The following is an 18,006-nucleotide window of genomic DNA, read 5'->3' as shown; positions in this document are numbered from 1 at the left end:
CAAACCTCCTCAGTCCTCGTGTGAAAGGAGAGGGCATCGGCAGCCTAACAGCTGGTTCTCCAACTTAGAGACTGGAGGGTTGATGGCTGTAAACCAGTGCAAAGTGGACCTTTTGCTGGCTGACATCCGTATCAGGGAATGAGGATTGCTATGACCCCTGTGCACATGCACACAGACACGCACACTTTGCACACTTTGAACTTGCCCAAGTTCAGCTGTTATGAGAGAAAGGTTCTTGTTTGAGGACTCTGCTGACTAGGCAGAAAGGGAAGAAATTGGGATTTTAGTTTTTCAGGAGTCTTCAGGAGTTATTAGAACATTTTCTTTTATCAAAACTTCGCATTTTCTAATTTCATCACCTTTTGCTTCTTTTCCACTCACAAGGCAGAAAGAACAGTGGCTGATCCCCAGTGGAGAGGTCTGCCCAGACACGGCGATGGTGTGTTCTTTTTCTATGAAAGCCCTCTCCTCTGGCTACCATGGAGCCTGCTCTTGAAAACAGGCTTATCGTGCCCTTATGTGGAAATAAGGAGTCTGTGGATCTTGTTCTATTAGATGTGATATGAATCTGTGAGGAAAATGTCTTCTTGGGTTTCCCTGTCCGATTCTGAAATATATGTTGCGTGAGCATATACGCATGTATGAATGTGCATACGCAGATCCTTTTCTTATCACTTCCATTTATTTCACAAACATACTAGAGAGTTCATTCTCTGCCTGGGACTTTTCTGGGAGCTGGACGACGGGGAAGAATGAGAATAATTATGATCTTGTCTCTCGTGGAGCTTATGTTTTTACATGCAGGCAGGGTTTGTCGGAGGACTACACCAATGTCCATCCATACAAAATGCAATAACTGTTTTGAAGGCAAGCCTCACGGTGCCATGAATCTAAAGAGAAAAATGAGAAGCTCTAAGGAGAGATGGTCTAATGAAGACATTTAGCACGAAGAAGAAGCAGGGAGAACTAAAATTTATCACCAAGAAAGTCTCGTCATGCAGGTTTTCCAGCTCGATTCTGAAAGTTCACTAAGTGGGGAAGGGCTTTAGATAAGCTTTCGAGATTCTGAACTTGAAGCTGGTATGGTTTGCGGTTTCCCTGTCACTATGCAAAGCTCTTGCTGGCAACAGCCCATTATCAACAGCGCCCTCTTGGAATTTCTTATGTGTGGAGAGACAGGTTGACAACCTCGACTGGCTTTTCCAAAGAGATTGTCTTGCGTTGTTTGGGATGCCACGAAAGTTCTGATTGAGTCTCGCAAGGCCCTGGGCCAATGGGGATGTCTAGTCTCAGGGGAGGAACTCTTTATGCAGTCGCTCTGGGGAGGTGCCCACACACTTACCTTTCCTTGCGTTATACAACCGGATAGCATGCCAGCTCCAGGCTTGTGGCCGTTTCGTAACCAGCCCTTTCATGTGTTATGTGTGAAGTTTGAAATAAAGCCGTCTTTGACCACCACGCTACAGAAACGATGGTTTTGATGCCAGGTGAGTCAGGTAATAGAACATTTGGACTCGCATTTTTTCTTTACAATCAGTTTATATCCCTACGGTGACATTTTCATTACTTTTGTGTGTCTGTTTGTAGGGTTTTTTTTCCCCCCTCTCCATAAGTACACGGGATGTTATTTGTTATGCACTCCATGTTTATTTTAAGAAACCGGATCATTAAATCCACATCCCATGATTTAGCAAATGACCTTCAAGCATAAAATGAGGTGAGGGGTGTTATTTTCAAGAAGAAAGGAAAGCTTTGTGAAAGCTCACACTGGGTATCTGCTGCTGCTCTTTCCATTGTTCACGAGAATAATACTGCTTGTCGAATCTCCAAAGCAATGGTTGTTTTATGCTCTGCAAGAGCCCAGTCCTCCAAATAATGAGGCTGATGTAACTCCGGGGATAGTTAAAAGGGGATAAATCCCAATGTAAGAAAACACAGTTTACTTTGTATATCCTTTAAGAGGTTAAGACCATGGTGATGCTCAGAGGTATTGCCACACTGCTGAGGTAAGCACGATGATCTTGTGACACCATGGCGTGATTACTAATTAGTCACAAATGTAAATGGTAGCCAGCAAATCTCTTTATTACGTTAAAAGTGAGTTTACTTGCCAGGAGTTTGCTTTTTTTTTTTTTTTTTTTCCTTTCTTAAGTGTGATGTAAGATTTCTCTAGTTGGAAAATCCCTTATTTGCTGATTTATATGGAATTAATGTTGCCTGAACTTTATTGTTTCCTAGTTTAGTTTAGTGCCACCGATAAATGGCCTTGATCAATAAAGTCCTCATTTTGACCTACTGAGAAGATCCAGTGTGGTCCTTCTTGGTATAGCTGAAGTAAGGTCACTCGTGGTCCCTCTCGGTACAGCTGAAGTAAAGTCACCCGGATGACTGTCAACATCTCACAGGACGTGAAGGATCTGGTTGCTGATGATTGTGTTCTCTGCTGTTCTCTTGAGCAACCGAGGATGTTAATACAATAGCTGCTATTTCACCGTCAGGCTTTAATGGTATGCATTTTACCCCTTCTAGTAGATTCTTTCATTCTCTCTGTCCACATATACAGGTGGAATTAGTAGGAGGCCATTTTAAAAATCAAAAACTATCATAACCGATCAAATCTATGGATAACAGTTGCACTTTCTGGTCTCTTCACATCCAGGGCAAGCCTTTCTCATCTGTAGGAATATGCTTTTCTTTGGGACATTAAGCAGGTTGCTACCGTTTGCTTTGGGAGGCCATAGTCCCAATTTTCAGTAGGGGAGAAACAGCACGCTATACCCAGTGAAGAAACAAGGACATCTTTCTGGTTGGACAGAGTGAGGTTCACTCCTGAAGAGGCCCTGTGGAATCCCCAAACTCCCGTGACATTCATGATTCACGCGCCAACTTGGAAAATACGTATTGAAATACAGCACTCGGGAAGTGCCCCCTGTGTGTGAAACCAAACATGAGCACGTGTGTGTATGAAAGAATGCTAAAAATCCCACAAAACTCTTACAGTCTATTTGATGCCACAAAGTCTCCATAAAAGTGAAAGACATATAAGTGTCAGTACAATGAAAACATGAAGAAAGCAAACTAGTTTAATAGTGTAGTGGGAGAGAAAACAATGAACTGGCAAGAGCGAACTGTCTTATAATTGCGGCTGAAAATTCCCATCCTCCCCACTCTCCCTTGGTTTGCACTGGCTGTAAAGGTAGGGGAAGACCCATAAAAATAAACTCAGGTCACGAACAACTTAGCCAGAAGTGCAGCACATGCGTTTGTCTAGGGCATTACATCCTGTGGGCAGGGGCAGGGATCAGGGGGAACCAGCTTTATGGTATCTCCTCAAGCACTGCCTTTGGCGTAACTCCTGACCCAGGGCACACCCAGTGGACACACACTCTGCTCAGGACTCTCAGTGATACTAAGTGTCCGTTGGGGGGCTTGTTGTGAATTTTAAGGGGTCTGGAAGGGAAATAATTAGTATTCTTTGCCTTCAGCTGGCTTGCAGTCTAGATTGGATTACCTGGAAGACAGAATCTGAGATGTGGGCAGGAAGTTTACCAGAGAGAGCCCTGGAGAATACCACCTTTGTAGAAGAGTAGAAAGCAGGATCTGAACGGGACAGAGGGAGAGGATGAATTGACATGAGTTGCAATACAGGTTTCAGCCAATTAGTAGCAGCGTGAGGAGCTCTGGAGCTGGGATAGCCATGCAAGGTTGTCTCATACTGGGGATGAGAGACAGTACCAGAGCTTTATGCTTGCAAATCAACCCACTCTCTGGGCCAGGTTGTCTCCAGAGAGGGACCTGACCTTGGGCAAGGCAAGCTTCTTCAGCCAAAAGAAGTCCCAGAGGGAAACTGGCTGAGAGTTAAGAGACCCACCAGAAAAGTAAATGAATGAATAAATAAATAAGAGAGAGAGAGAGGGACCCACCGGCTGGGCGAATGAGGCTCAGATCCTGGAGGAGGGAGGCGGGACATGCATGAGTACAAATCACACGCAGAGAATAATGGCAACCAGCACGGTACGCGGAAGTGGTTTTGGCTGTGGCTCATGTGTACTCAAAGTTTTGTAGAAATTCAGTTACTGAGGAAAAGAATGAAAACAGGAATACTCGGGGTTTTTGTATACGCACCTTGTATTCTGTGACAGTATAAATTTCAGTAGTTTTTTTGTGAATACCTGCAGATTTTCTATGCGTACATCCATGCCTTCTTAAAATGAAGACGGTTTTACTTATCCTTTTTCAATGTGGATACTCGTTACTCCTTTTTACTTGCACCATTACATCGTCAAGGACAATGTTGAAGTGAAGTCAGTGACAGCAGACATCCTTGACTTGCTCTTGATCTTAGATTGAAACATTCAGTCGTTCACTAGTAAATGTTAGATGTGGGTTTTACCTCTATTCTAATTTGCTGCAAGGGATTTTTAACACGAATTGGTTTTGTATTTTGTCACACATCTTTTTCTGTATCTACTGAGATGATCATATAATGTCCCAAGGTTTGTTTATTCATTCACCTATCGAAGGATATTTTGGTTCCTTCCAGGTTTGGGTGATTACGAATAAGGCTGTAATAAACACTGATAGTCAGGTTTTTGCATAGACATAAGTTTTTAAATCAGTTGGGCAAATAGCTGGAAATGTGATTGCTGGATCACATGATAAAATTGTTCAGCTTTGTAAGACACTTGTCAAACTGTCTGTGAAGTGGCTGTAACATTTTCATCCCCATCAACAATAAACCACACATCAGTTTCTGTTGCTCCATATTTTTGCCAACTTTGGACAATTAGCCATTCCAGTAGTGGGCAGTGGTATCTCACGTTGTTTTGGTTTGCATTTCTCTGATGACATACAATGCTGAACATGTTTAATAGGCTCTATTGGCCATCTGTATATCTTCTTAAGTGAGATGTCATTTCAATTTTTTTTGTCCTTTCGAAACTGGGTTGCTTGTTCTCTTAGTGTGTAGTTCAAATCTTTTTAATATTCTTTGAGGTGCGACAGAACGCATGCATAAAAACACTGTTGCTGCATACTGAGGTAGGATGGCCATCTCAAGGCAAAGCACTTGGGCAATTGTTTTAGTTGTGAGCTGAACTAGCTGCTTTTTTTTCAGAGAACACCAGTTTCACTTGGGGAAAAATGACTGCGAAAAAAATGTGCATAATTGGCAGTCATTATCTCAAAATTAATGGAGAGGACCTGTAACTTCAAGAAATCAACTGCTATTCGACAATTGCCCTATTACGTATGTATCCAAAGGATACGGAGATGCTGATTTGAAGGAGCACATGTACCCCAATGTTCATAGAACTGCTATGAACAATAGCTAAATTATGGAAAGAGTCCAAACATCCACCGACTGATCAATAGATAAAGAAGATGTGGCGTATATATACAATGGAATACCACTCAGGGATGACAAAGAATGAAATCTTGCCATTTGCAACAATATGGATGGATCTAGAGGGTATTATGCTAAATGAAATAAGTCAGTCAGAGAAAGACAGATTTATCATATGATTTCACTCAAATGTGGAATTTGAGAAACACAACAGATGAACATAGGGGAAGGGAAGGAAAAATAAAATAAAAACAGAGAGGGAGGCAAACCATAAGAGACTCTTCAATACAGAGAACAAACTGAGTTTTGATGGAGGGAGGTGATGGGGGTGGGCTAGACGGGTGATGGGCATTAAGGAGGACACTTTTTGGGAGGAGCACTGGGTGTTATATGTAAGAGATGAATCACTGGGTTCTACTCCTGAAGTCAAGACTACACTGTATGTCAACTAATTTGAATTTAAATTAAAAAAAAGTCAACTGCTATTTTTGTTGTTGTTGTTGTTGCCAGTGGAAACATTTGAATTTGTAACTGAAACTTAGAATTTTGGACACTTTTATCTGCCATGCAGGGCTCCAAACTTCTCTCTTGTGATGACATTGGTAGTGATATTGACAAATGGAATTTTTGATAGCATATAATATGACGCATCAACATTCAGAATAGCTTCTTAATTCAGTGTAGCAAAAATTTCCAACTGACCAATGTATAATTTAAGAAAATTATGTAGGGGTAAAATATCCATTCAAAGTGCAAAGCGGCACTTTGATTAAAATCCACATAATGGCTTTTAATGCAGTTAGTGTAAGAAAAGTTCAAGCTGTCACTTTTCAAGTTCTGGCATACTGTCAAAGAAAAATATCCACAATTATCTGTAAAAGCTATTAAAATAGCCCTTCCTTTCCTAACTGCAAGTCTTTGTGAGGCTGGATTTTCTTTACATACTTCAATTAAGGTGGCCTATGGCAACAGATTGAATGCAGAAGCAGATGTGGGAACCGATGTCTTTGAATAAACAAGACATTAAAGAAATTTGTAAGAAGGAAAATAATGCCATTCTCATTAATTTTTGGAAGATATGGTTATTTTTATAAAAGCATTTCAGTTATGTTAGTAGGCAACAGATTTATTATTTTATTTTACAAGTAATAAATATCTTTAAAAAATTCTCAGTTTTAATTTCTTATGAGGCAAGCATTGATAGATATAATGCACACAAACAAAACTTGCTATAACTGTCAATAATTTTTTAAGAATGCAAAAGAATCTTGAGAAGTTTGAGAATCATTGTTCTAAACACTACTTTAATATCATCCCATATATTTTAATATATTTGAATTCTCATTTTCATTCAGTTTAACGTATTTTTCAGTTTGTTTTCTGATTTCTTCTTTGTCCTACATTGATTTAGAAGTATGCAGTTTAACGTCCAAATATCTAGGGATTTTCCAGATATCTTTCTGGTTTTGATTTCTAATTTAATACCACTGTGGTCAAAAAACATACTCTGGTTTCAATCCTTTTAAATTTATTGAGACATATTTTATGGCACACCATATGGTCTATTTTGGTGAATGTTCCATGTGCTTCTATAAGAAGTTATGTTCTGCTGTTTTGTGTGCACATCCTCCTTATTGACCCTTTTATTATTATTTAATGTTCTTCCTTCTCTCTGGCAATATCCCATTCTCTGAGGTCTAGTTTTTTCCAAAAGAATATAGCCAATTCAGTCAGGTCTTGATTTTTCACTTTTTTAAGAGTCCAACAATCTCTGCCTTTTAATGGAGTGTTTAATCCATTTATATTTAAATAATTGTCAGCATGATGGCTTTATGTGTTTTCTATTACCCTGTTTGTTGTTCTTTTTTTATTCTGCATTTTCTCTCCTTTGGGACTACTTGAGTTACTTTTGGTATTCCCTTTTACCTCCCTTTGGCTTATTACCTAATAGATTTTTGTATGTTTGTCTTGGTTTGGTTTTCGTGGTTATTGTAAACTGTGCTGTCCAGTGCAGTAGCCACGAGCCACACCTTTTGTGTTTTTGTTATAGCTTCTACTTCTGCATACATCTCAATCCTCAACAACACATTATCATTGTGGCTTTAAATGGTCAAATCTCTTCTTTGGCAACTAATAAATGAGAAAAAAAATATTCTATTTCATCTACATTTGCCTTATCTAGCATTCTTCATTTCTTTGTGGAAATCTGAGTTCTATCTGTAATTGTTTCCTTCAGCCTGCAACCATCCTTTAACATTTCTTGTAGTCTGTGTCTACTGACCTCAAATGATCTCAGATTCGGTGAGTCCAAATAATATGTCCACCATATAATTCATCTTATATGTCCCAATTTATATGTTATATGTCCCAATTTAAAGGTGAAAAGACTGGGGATCAAAGAGATTAAGAAACTGCAGTCAGTCAAATAAGCTGGAAATGATAGCACCTGTCATTTAGCCTCAGATTTGGCTGCAGAACTCAAGCTCTTTCCTCAGTCATACTTCCTCTATAAAGTGAAAGAGAGGTAGCTTTTATTTTTTTTTTATTTTTTTTTATTTTTTTTATTTTTTTCAACGTTTTTTATTTATTTTTGGGACAGAGAGACAGAGCATGAACGGGGGAGGGGCAGAGAGAGAGGGAGACACAGAAACGGAAACAGGCTCCAGGCTCTGAGCCATCAGCCCAGAGCCTGACGCGGGGCTCGAACTCACGGACCGTGAGATCGTGACCTGGCTGAAGTCGGACGCTTAACCGACTGCGCCACCCAGGCGCCCCGAGAGGTAGCTTTTAGAAGCTATATTTATATTAATAGAGAGATACTAGTAACATTAGGATTATAATGTTTATTCTTCTCCCTGTGACCTGGAATATAACATGTCGTTTTCCTCTAGCTATCTTATAAATTGTTCCTTGATATTTGTTTTTTGTCACTTGGTTATGATATGCCTTGGTATAGTTTGCTCTGGTTTTTATCCTGCTTTGGGTACCTTGATATTCTTGGATCTCTGGTTTCTTGCTTTCATCAAATTTGGAAATTTCTTGCCATTCTTTTTTTCAAAGATCTTTCCCTTCAGTCCTCTGTTTCTGAAACTGTATGATAGACTGCTTGACATTGTTCCATGGGTCACTGATGCCCCATTCATTTCTTTTAAGTCTTCTTTCTCTCTTTTTTCAGTTCAGTTGGTTTCTTCAGCCATATCTACAAATTCACTGGTCATTCTTCTTCAGCATCTAATTTATTCTTAGGCCTACACAATGAATTTTTTTAATTTCAAATGGTGTTTATTTTGATGCTAGAGATTCTTTTTTTATTCCTATTTTCTCTTTATTTGTGCTTTCCTTTTAACCCTTGAACATATTTATAATACTGGCTTTAAAGCTTTTATTTGCTATTTTTATTTTCTCCCTCTTATCTTGTTCTGTTTCTATTGGGTGATGTTTCTCCTGTTTATGGGTCATATTTTCTTGTTTCTTCAAATGTCTAGTAATCTTTGATTAGGTGCTAGATATACTGATTTTTTGTGTGGTTGAGAGTTTGGATTTCATTTTCTTCCTCTAAAGAGTATTGAATTTTATTTTGGCAGGCAGTTAAGTCACTTGAGGGAGGCCAGTTTATGCTTTCAATGGATATTTTCAAGCTTTGTTTGGGTATGTCCAGTAGAGCATTTACTCTAGAGCTAATTTGGCTTATGCTGAGGCATGATCTTTCTGGAGTTCCTACCAGATGCTGTCAGTGTCTGACAAAATACCTCTCCTGTGGTTTGTTAGAACATAATCATTTCCCAACACCATGCTCCTTTTAGACGTTGCCCAGTTTCCCAACAGCTTCTCTTTCTTTAGTAGTTGATGTTTGCCAGCACTCATGGAGTCTCATTCTGTGCATGACATTCTAGCTTGGTATTCAAACAAACACTGAAAGGCCCCTCTGTGGATTTCAAGGGTTCTATCTCTGCTTAGCTAACTCCTGATACTCTACTCCACAAACTCTAGTGGCTGCAGCTTCTCTGAACTAATCTTTGTCCTCTCAACTCAGGAGGCTCACAGTGATCTATTTGGGTTTCCCCTTTTATGCCGGGACCTAGTAAATGTCTCCAGGAAAGAAACTCTGGGATAACAGAAAGGCTTATATTCTTTGTTCACTTCTCTTAGACAATATATGCTTATGCTGATGACTTCTCTATCTCTTAAAACTGTTGTTTCACATATTTGGTCCAGTTTTCTAGCTATGGAAAGCAGGAGGGTTAGTTGGCACCAGTTACTCCAACTCCATCAGTGTTGGAATCAGAAATCAACACTGGGATGCCTGAGTGGTTCAGTTGGTTGAGTGTCTGACCTTGGCTCAGGTCATGATCTCACAATTCGTGGGTTCGAGTCCTGTGTTGGGTTCTGTGCTGATACCTCAGAGCCTGGAGTCTGCTTTGAATTCTGTCTTTTTGTCTTTCTGTCTCTCTCTCTCTCTCTCTCTGCCCCTCCCTGCTTGTGTGCTCTCTCTCTCTCCTTCTCTCAAAAATAAATAAATAAAACTTAAAAAAAGAAATCAACATTTAATTTTTTTTTTTAATTTTTTTTTTTTAATTTTTGAGACAGAGAGAGACAGAGCATGAACGGGGGAGGGGCAGAGAAAGAGGGAGACACAGAATTGGAAGCAGGCTCCAGGCTCCGAGCCATCAGCCCAGAGCCTGACGCGGGGCTCGAACTCACGGACCGCGAGATCGTGACCTGGCTGAAGTCCGACGCTCAACCGACTGCGCCACCCAGGCGCCCCCAACATTTAATTTTTATACTGTATGAAATGAGGAATAATTGAATGTCTTTGAGAAAGAGAGTGACATGATAAATATTGTGTTTGAGAAAGCTCAATATTGATAAAGAGATGAATTATATGGTGGACAAACTAAGACCAAGAAAACCATTTAGAGAGTGGTAAGTCAAACATAAGATGAATACAGCTTTAACTGAGATAATTGTGATGGCAGTGCACCTGTAGGTATAGATAAGAAAACTTGTGTCTAGGGTTGTTGTTCAACAGGGGTTAGACTGGGGATGTACACCTGTTATGTTCCTGGGAGGACACCTGAAGGAAGGGAGTTATTAATAAGCAGTAAAGAAAAAAAAATAGGAGTATCTACTTTTTTTCTAGATGCTTTACATATTTTATCTTATTTATTTCTCACAACAACCCTGTGGGTGTTATATGTCCCAATTTAAAGGTGAAAAGACTGGGGATCAAAGAGATTAAGAAACTGCAGTCAGTCAAATAAGCTGGAAATGATAGCACCTGTCTTCAGCCTCAGATTTGGCTGCAGAACTCAAGCTCTTTCCTCAGTCATACTTCCTCTATAAAGTGAAAGAGAGGTAGCTTTTAGAAGCTATATTTATATTAATAGAGAGATACTAGTAACATTAGGATTATAATTTACTAATACCTAAAGTTTTCTACCCAAGTAAAATTAAAAGTAAAAATTACAAATCTCTGAGAAACACAAACTTTTCAGTTGTGTGAAATTGTACACCAGCTAAATACGTGATGGCAATAACTGTAAAGAAAGTGGTTTCTTAGGTGTTTGTAACATTCAAATTATAAATTCTCTTTTGAGTTTCAAAAAAAATTAAAAACTCCTATAAAGCTCCACCCAGGTGGAATTTGGAGGTGACTCTTTGCCAACTGTATGAGAGACTCCTTCACTACAGTACATCAAAACCATCTTGTGATTTGTTTTAAATGCCTCAGAATGACTTTGGGAATAAAAGGGAAAACAGAGGCATGATTGCTAATTTGCTAGACTCAGCAACAACTTTTTGATATGTTTGTAATTCTTTGTAAGAACATTAACCATCAGTGATGTGGATAGGCTGGGGATAAAGGGACCAATGCGGGCATTCTCTGTAAAGCAATTGGTTATTATCAGACATAAACCAGGGGCTTTTATGGCATAGACTCTGCTATTTTAACACAGGACCAGTAATTAGACTGATCCTCACTTGGGCGCCTAAGTGATACTTTGTAGAGAGGGACTTCCCTCTGGCTTTATACCCTCGGTTGCCCTATAGCTCTCTCTCTTCTCCATTATTCCCTTTCCTTTCTTCCATTCCACTTGTACCGCTGGATAAGAACGGACCTTCTCATCCCGACAGTTTGCTACTGGTAAGTATTTTCAATATCTGGAGACCCACAAATAAAAAGGTCTTGAGGGAAAATATCTATGTGTAAGTCTGTCTACTACATATGTCTCCTCTAAACCAATAGCTATCAAACATATTCTGTCTGAAAGCACTAACCAGAAGAATTTAGTAAGTACTAGGTAACAGTACAAATCAGTGGCTATGATATCTCAGAATCTGTACTAACACATATACAAGGGAGATCGTGAAGGTCTTAGGTAGACACAGTAAAATCTGAACAAGGCTCCTGATCTCTTTCTTTTCTACCTATGGTTTGTTGTGATAGTTCAGAACAAGGTGGCCAATTACTTCGGAAAATGGCCCTTGACCCACTGGGCTCTTTACGCTCTTGAAAACGCCCTACCAGGAGTCAGTTTCCGAAGCCAATGCCAGAAGATGGGTTAGGCTCATCCCTTTCACCCCACTTAGCAGAACTACAGATGTTATTCATATTCATCACAATGTCCAGCCCTTTGACAAACGTTACAGAGTTCCTTGGCTCAATAAAAATCATGTGTCATCAAGTGGCCTGGGTTAAGTGCATGCTACTTAGAAAAGCATTTCCCTTCGTCCGTTTGTTTCATGAGATGTTTGGAGACCTCCAACATCTGCATTTCAGTTGCAGCCTGTCTTTCCCTGTTCCACTGCTGCCAAATGCCCTTCTCTTGGCTCTACTCCATTCTTCAAGGTGCTCACTCTCTCTGCTCAGCTCTGTACTTTGCTATCTTTCGGCAAGTCTTAACGTTTTCTTGAGTCTGGTGGAATGTTGATATTCTCTACTCAAAATGCAGAATGCTGGGAGCAGAAGGAGGAGGCAGTGTAGCTTCACACAGTTTTATTATTTCCTGCCCTCAGTCTCAATCCCAAAGGCTGAAGATTATTTCCAAATGTGCCCTGCAGCCAATCCCATCATTACACGGATATTAGGTCCTACAACCCAGCATTGTGGCTTAGGCATCTCCATGCCTCATGAGACCATGTGTGGGTTAAGTTTTGACATTGAAAAAAAAATAACAACCTTGTAGAACTGATTGAAAACATATACAGTGTGGCAGAGCATGCCTGTGGATCTCAGCCTGTGGCTTCACGAATTTGAACAGAAAACATTGGCATCTGGTGCTACAAAATAATTACTTAAAAATAGACATCTCTTTATTTCTTCTACAGCAGCACCAAGGTGTCTCTATCTGCACAAATTAGCTTGAAGGAATGTCATTCTGCATGTAAAAATTCTGCTATGGAAAATTATTCATTTTTGACATACAATGGAATCTGACTCTAACTCTGGCCTTGGGAGTCATTCAGTGACATCGAAGGCATCAGTGGATAATGAAATAATCAATTTTAGTCGTCTCCAGTGAAACTCCAATTTTTGCCTGGACAGAATGGAGGTATTCTAGAATCATGTTACAATTTTTTCCATCTTATTTTAGAGATTAAAACAAAACAAACCTACACAGTGATAGGTTTGAATAAAAACAATAAGAGTAAAAACATATATGGAGGCCTTTTCCTAGTCTAGGTTTAAAATATGCCACTCACAGGGCACCTGGGTGGCTCAGTTGGCTAAGTGTCTGACTCTTGATTTCGACTCAGGTCATGATCTCGCAGTTCATGAGTTTGAGCCCCACATTGGGTCCTGTACGGACAGTGTGGAGCCTGCTGGGGATTCTCTCTCCCTCCCTCTCTGCCCCTCCCATGCTCTCTCTCTCTTTCTCCAAATAAATAAATAAACTTGAAAAAAAAAAAGATGCTACTCAAAGTTCCTCAGACATGTCATATTGTCCCAGATCTCTGGGTTATTCCTGGTGTTTCCTATTCTGTCGACTTGACTGTCATGTTACTCTCTCCCTCACCACACACACACACAAACACACACACACACACACACACACACACACACACTACTTCACTGGTAGTGTCATGTTTGAGGAGCTCTCCTTGAATGTTACAAGATGGGTTCAGTTTTCGCTATTTTATGCTCTGTTAGCATTTTGTTCACACCTCTCTCATAGCATTTATACCATCATACTGCCCATATCTCTTCTTGTAATAAAAGTTTCATGAAGCCAGGGGCCACACCTTACTGCCTTTTCAACCCCTAGCTTAGCTCCTAACATACAGTAGGTTTTCAGTCAGAGCTGCACTAAACAAACTATAAAATTATGATAATTCTAAGAAGGATTTCTTTGGGATCACTTTCAAGAGAACTAAGGGTCAAAACTGGGGGACTCTCTAGATCAATGATGTTTGTATATTCAGTCTAGTGGTAATGAGCTAGAGAGACCTCTTTTCACCTTTGTACAACCTTGGACAAGTTATTTAAAGTCTTTAAACATTCAGGTTTTTTTTTTTCATTTAGAAAATGTTACCTCCTAAATAAGTTGTTGTGAGGCTAAAGTGAAATGATTCTGATATAGTAGCATCCAACATTAGCTGACATGTTGATAGTAAAGACCGTTATATTCTTAGAGATGGTGTTTTCTCTCCATCCACCAGGATATGTAAATTTGGCAGTGTGAAGGTTTTTATCTGTTTTTCATTCTCAGCCATTAGAGGCAGTGCCTAGAAAGGGCGTGGCATATCACAGGACCTCAATCAATATTTGCTGAATAAATTTGTGGATACAGGTTGCTTTCCCAGGATGGGTAAATGGATAGCAATGCTTTGCGCATACCCTTCCACTCTTCTGAATATCTCTAAGACAGTTGGGTGGATGTTTAACACAAAACCATGGTCTGTACGGTAGCCAAAGCTGATTACTTCATTCCCTGAAAGTTTTTGCTTATTGACCTGATTAGTAGAGTATATCAGTACTCAAAACAAGAATTAAATGGAGAATTTCAGAGATAAAAAAAAAAAAAAGAAGGCAAAAATCATGTTCCTTCTTGAAAATCTATCATATCCAGAAGGAAAACCATGTGTTGAAGTGACCCAGGGGAAGAAGAGGGATATATTGAGTGACCTCCAGAGGCTCCTTTCAGCACTAACGATCCATGAAGGAGATTTACAGATCCACAAGAATTGACCCCAACCTAGCCTTGGCTCACTGCTTTTTCCCCATTTTGGCCAATCTTCTCACTCCATTCACTATGGCAGCTCCTTCCAAACCCATCCTTCCCCCATTCCTTTGCTGCTGGAAATTACCCCTGGCCCATGGCCTAGAGGCAGTGGCTGGCCATGGAGGTGGGATGTGCCCAACTTGTACATAAAGGCAACAGCTGGACAGCACACCCAATATGAGCAAAGCCAAGTTTATTTTACGGACAGGCCTCCTGTCTGAAATTTGACTTTCCCCTCTTTGCTGACTTGGCCAGTTTAACAGTAGTCACCCCTGGATCACAGGAAGCACATATTTGCCTCAAAGTCTTTGGGGAGACCCATATAGCCCTCAGATGTACAATAATCCAGATTTCTATTTTATTTTTTTCTTTTCCATGGGAATAAGAGCACTTCTCTGCCAAAGAACATATTTCAGGATTTTCTTTTGGCTGCTCCCAGGAGGGGGAAAGTTCAAGGGCTTGATGATTTTTTTTAAAACTATGCATCAAGGGAAAGCTGGACCCTGTCGTGAAAAAAGAAAAAGAAGCAAGGGAAAATATGCCTCATGCACCTTACTGACCTGTCTCCTCCAGTGAACTAGACCTCAGGGGAAAATTGAATCCATTAATGTCTTGGTTGGGGTGGCAGGACATCTGAGAGAAGGTAAGGGGGTTTTTGGATCATTCTAGCCACACCTCTTGCTTAGAAAAAAATAAATTAGGTTCTGCAAATATTTTGTGGCTCACATCTATTGGCATCTAGACTCTCTTTTTTACTGTGAGTAAAAGAGGGGGGAAAACCCTGGCAGAATCTCAGGGGTGGGTATTTATGTCAGCTCCAATGAGAAGCAGGGGTTGAACCTCTGTCAGTGTTTCAGGGAGGCCCTGGTGACTGTGGAAGCATCAGGACCCGTGCTCATTTCTCTGCAGATGTCGGTGACCAAGAGTGCGTATCAGGGATGCTGACTTGAAGACTATCTGTATTAGATTTTATTTTGCTTTAGGAATGGCCAAAAAGTGGATTAAACAAAAATCCAGGCATACGAGTGTGTCCAGAAATAAGGATGAGAGAAACAGTGGCAACAAGTTCAAACACCAGGAAAGATTTTTGAAAAAGCTTAAGTCATAAAAATGAAAACAATGATGTCAATTTAAGAGAAACGTTAATGAATGACATAAAGGAGGACAAAAAAGGGAGAGTGGCTAACAAGAAGCAAAGTTAAGGGATTATCTGAGGTGTTCTGTGGTTTACCAACACGTCTTTGCTGAAATAAACATAGCTCGTCAAACCCTAAGTAAGAAAAACGAAGTAGGAGCCCTGGTGTTTATTTGTTACAATAGGTTGCCTTCCCCAGGCCCAGCCCTCTGCTTCCTCAGCCCTGTGTGCTCTCAGTTTCCCTGCTCGTCAAGCTTTTCTGGATTGCTATCCTGAGTCTGCTGCTGGTAGTCAACCTTTATTGTCTAGTTTGCAACTTCTCTTCCCTGGCCTTCCTCTACCCAACCACGGGCCCAGGGATACCAATAGGGTCACATGCATTAATCTCAGGGATCCTCTCCCTGTCTGCTTGCCTGCTTTTACAGGTCCTCCCCCAAGTCACAGGGATTTCTGGGGGGGGGGGGGGGTTGTTCCAGGGGGTGGGGTCCAACAAGAGGTCTTCCTGATGCCAGTTCCATCCGTTCTCACTCATTTCATATGTACCTGTTTGCGTACCCAGTGGCCGCTCAGAGCCACACCCTTCCTGGACCCGCTTCTGTGATTTCCCTGGGGGGCAGCCTTGCCTTGCACAACCCTGCGTTCCAGACTTTTCTTCCCACACCTACTGGGTTCTTCCGGTGGGCCGGAGGAACGGACACGGATAGACCAAGATGCACGAACCTTCCCAGTGCTGAAGCGGAACAAATAGCATGTGTGTGAGAACACACTTGAGGGGCTGGGGACCCAAAAAGAGCGTGGTGGTGAAGTAGTCCAAATTTGTCTTCGAGGCCTGCTGGAGCCATGCCCTCTGAATGTTGTGTTTCTTTTACTTTCCCCTTTTTTCTTCCTCTGAACACCAGTGTGTTTGGAGGAAGAGAGGAAGGCAGGCGAAGGGAAATGGATGGGATCTCTCTCTTTTCCTTTCCATCCCGTGCGCGTCCCAACCTAAAGCCAGCTCGCCTAGTGCAGGACGTCAAGCAGAAATCTCTGTTGGTGTTCTCATCTCAACTCACCTTGGGAATGTGTTTTCTAGCGGAAACAGACCCATAAGTTCGGAGAATAAACTGATGGCCTCCAGAGGGGGGTGGAGTCGGTGAGGGGTGGGGAGTGGGAGATACAGTCTTCCAGTTACGGGATGAAGAAACCGCAAGATGAAAGGTACAGCATAGGAAGTATGGTCAATGGTGTTATAATAGTGTCGTGTGGTAACAGGTGGTAGTTACCCTTATGCCAAGCATAACATAACCTATAAACTTGTCGAATCATTGTGTTGTACATCTGACACTAATGTAGCATTGTGGGTCAACTGCACTTCAATCAAAAATGAATACAATCGTAAAATAATTAAAAATAAGTTTTTCTTTCCTTAAAAAATAAGAAATGCATTTTCAGCAGCACATATGTACCTCATTTCTCTTGATATTTAATTATAATTTAGAATTCTTCAATTGCATTTTATTTTACTTTTAATTTATTTAATGCTTATTTTTGAGAGAGAGACAGAGAGAGACAGAGCATGAGCAGGGGAGGGGAGGAGCAGAGAGAGAGAGGGAGACACAGAATCCGAAGCAGGCTCCAAGCTCTGAGCGTCAGCACAGAGCCTGACGCGGGGCTCGAACTCACGGACCGTGAGATCATCACCTGAGCCGAAGTCAGATGCTTAACTGAGCCACGCAGGCGCTCCGTCTTCAATTGTATTTTAGAGTGCAAGTCGATTTGTGAGTTAAAACCAAAACCAAACAAACAAAACCCAACTGGTCATAAGTGGCAGAAACTGGGTCCAGGGGAGGGAAAAAGAGAGCCAGCCTCAGGCTGCCAGTTTTTCAGTGCATGGCTCACTGCCATTTTCTTCACGCATTCACACATTAGATTAGTCTTTAGGACACCTACCTGGTGGAAGACACCGTGCGGTACTGTGGGGAGAATTAGAAGGAACCAGTCCTCGTGAGAGTTTACGCTAGAGGCGACTAAAAATGCATACAAATAGCTAATGGTCACGAACGAGGAAGGGGTACCCGATGCATTGTATGTGAGCACACTCGGTAATCTAGGCTGCTATAAATATAAAAGGAAATACAGTAAAGCCTTGGATTGTGAGTAACTTGTTCTGTGAGTGTTCCACAAGATGAGCACACAGTTTTAATCAATTCTAACTTGATAAACGAGCAATGTCTTGTAATACAAGCAGTACCTGACGGCGAATGTCACGTGGTCACAACCGAGCCAACGGTTCTTGGAATTCACTTTGATATACGAGTGCTTTG

The 18,006-nt window shown here is 40.9% G+C and overlaps 1 long non-coding RNA gene across 1 annotated transcript in view; it reads left to right on the top strand.

Moving 5' to 3' along the window:
- The first annotated feature begins 1,099 nt into the window (after positions 1–1,099).
- The window catches only part of LOC131495831 (uncharacterized), a 60,587-nt gene continuing 43,680 nt past the window's right edge, over positions 1,100–18,006 (top strand). The window contains exon 1 of the long non-coding RNA XR_009254143.1: positions 1,100–1,487. This is a non-coding gene — a long non-coding RNA (uncharacterized LOC131495831). The remainder of the gene's footprint in view (positions 1,488–18,006) is intronic.

The sequence above is a fragment of the Neofelis nebulosa genome, chromosome 15 (assembly GCF_028018385.1).
Source record: "Neofelis nebulosa isolate mNeoNeb1 chromosome 15, mNeoNeb1.pri, whole genome shotgun sequence".
Classification (NCBI taxonomy): Eukaryota; Metazoa; Chordata; class Mammalia; order Carnivora; family Felidae; genus Neofelis; species Neofelis nebulosa.
The sequence above is the reverse complement of the archived record's forward strand: the minus strand, read 5'-3'. Positions and strand labels throughout refer to the sequence as shown.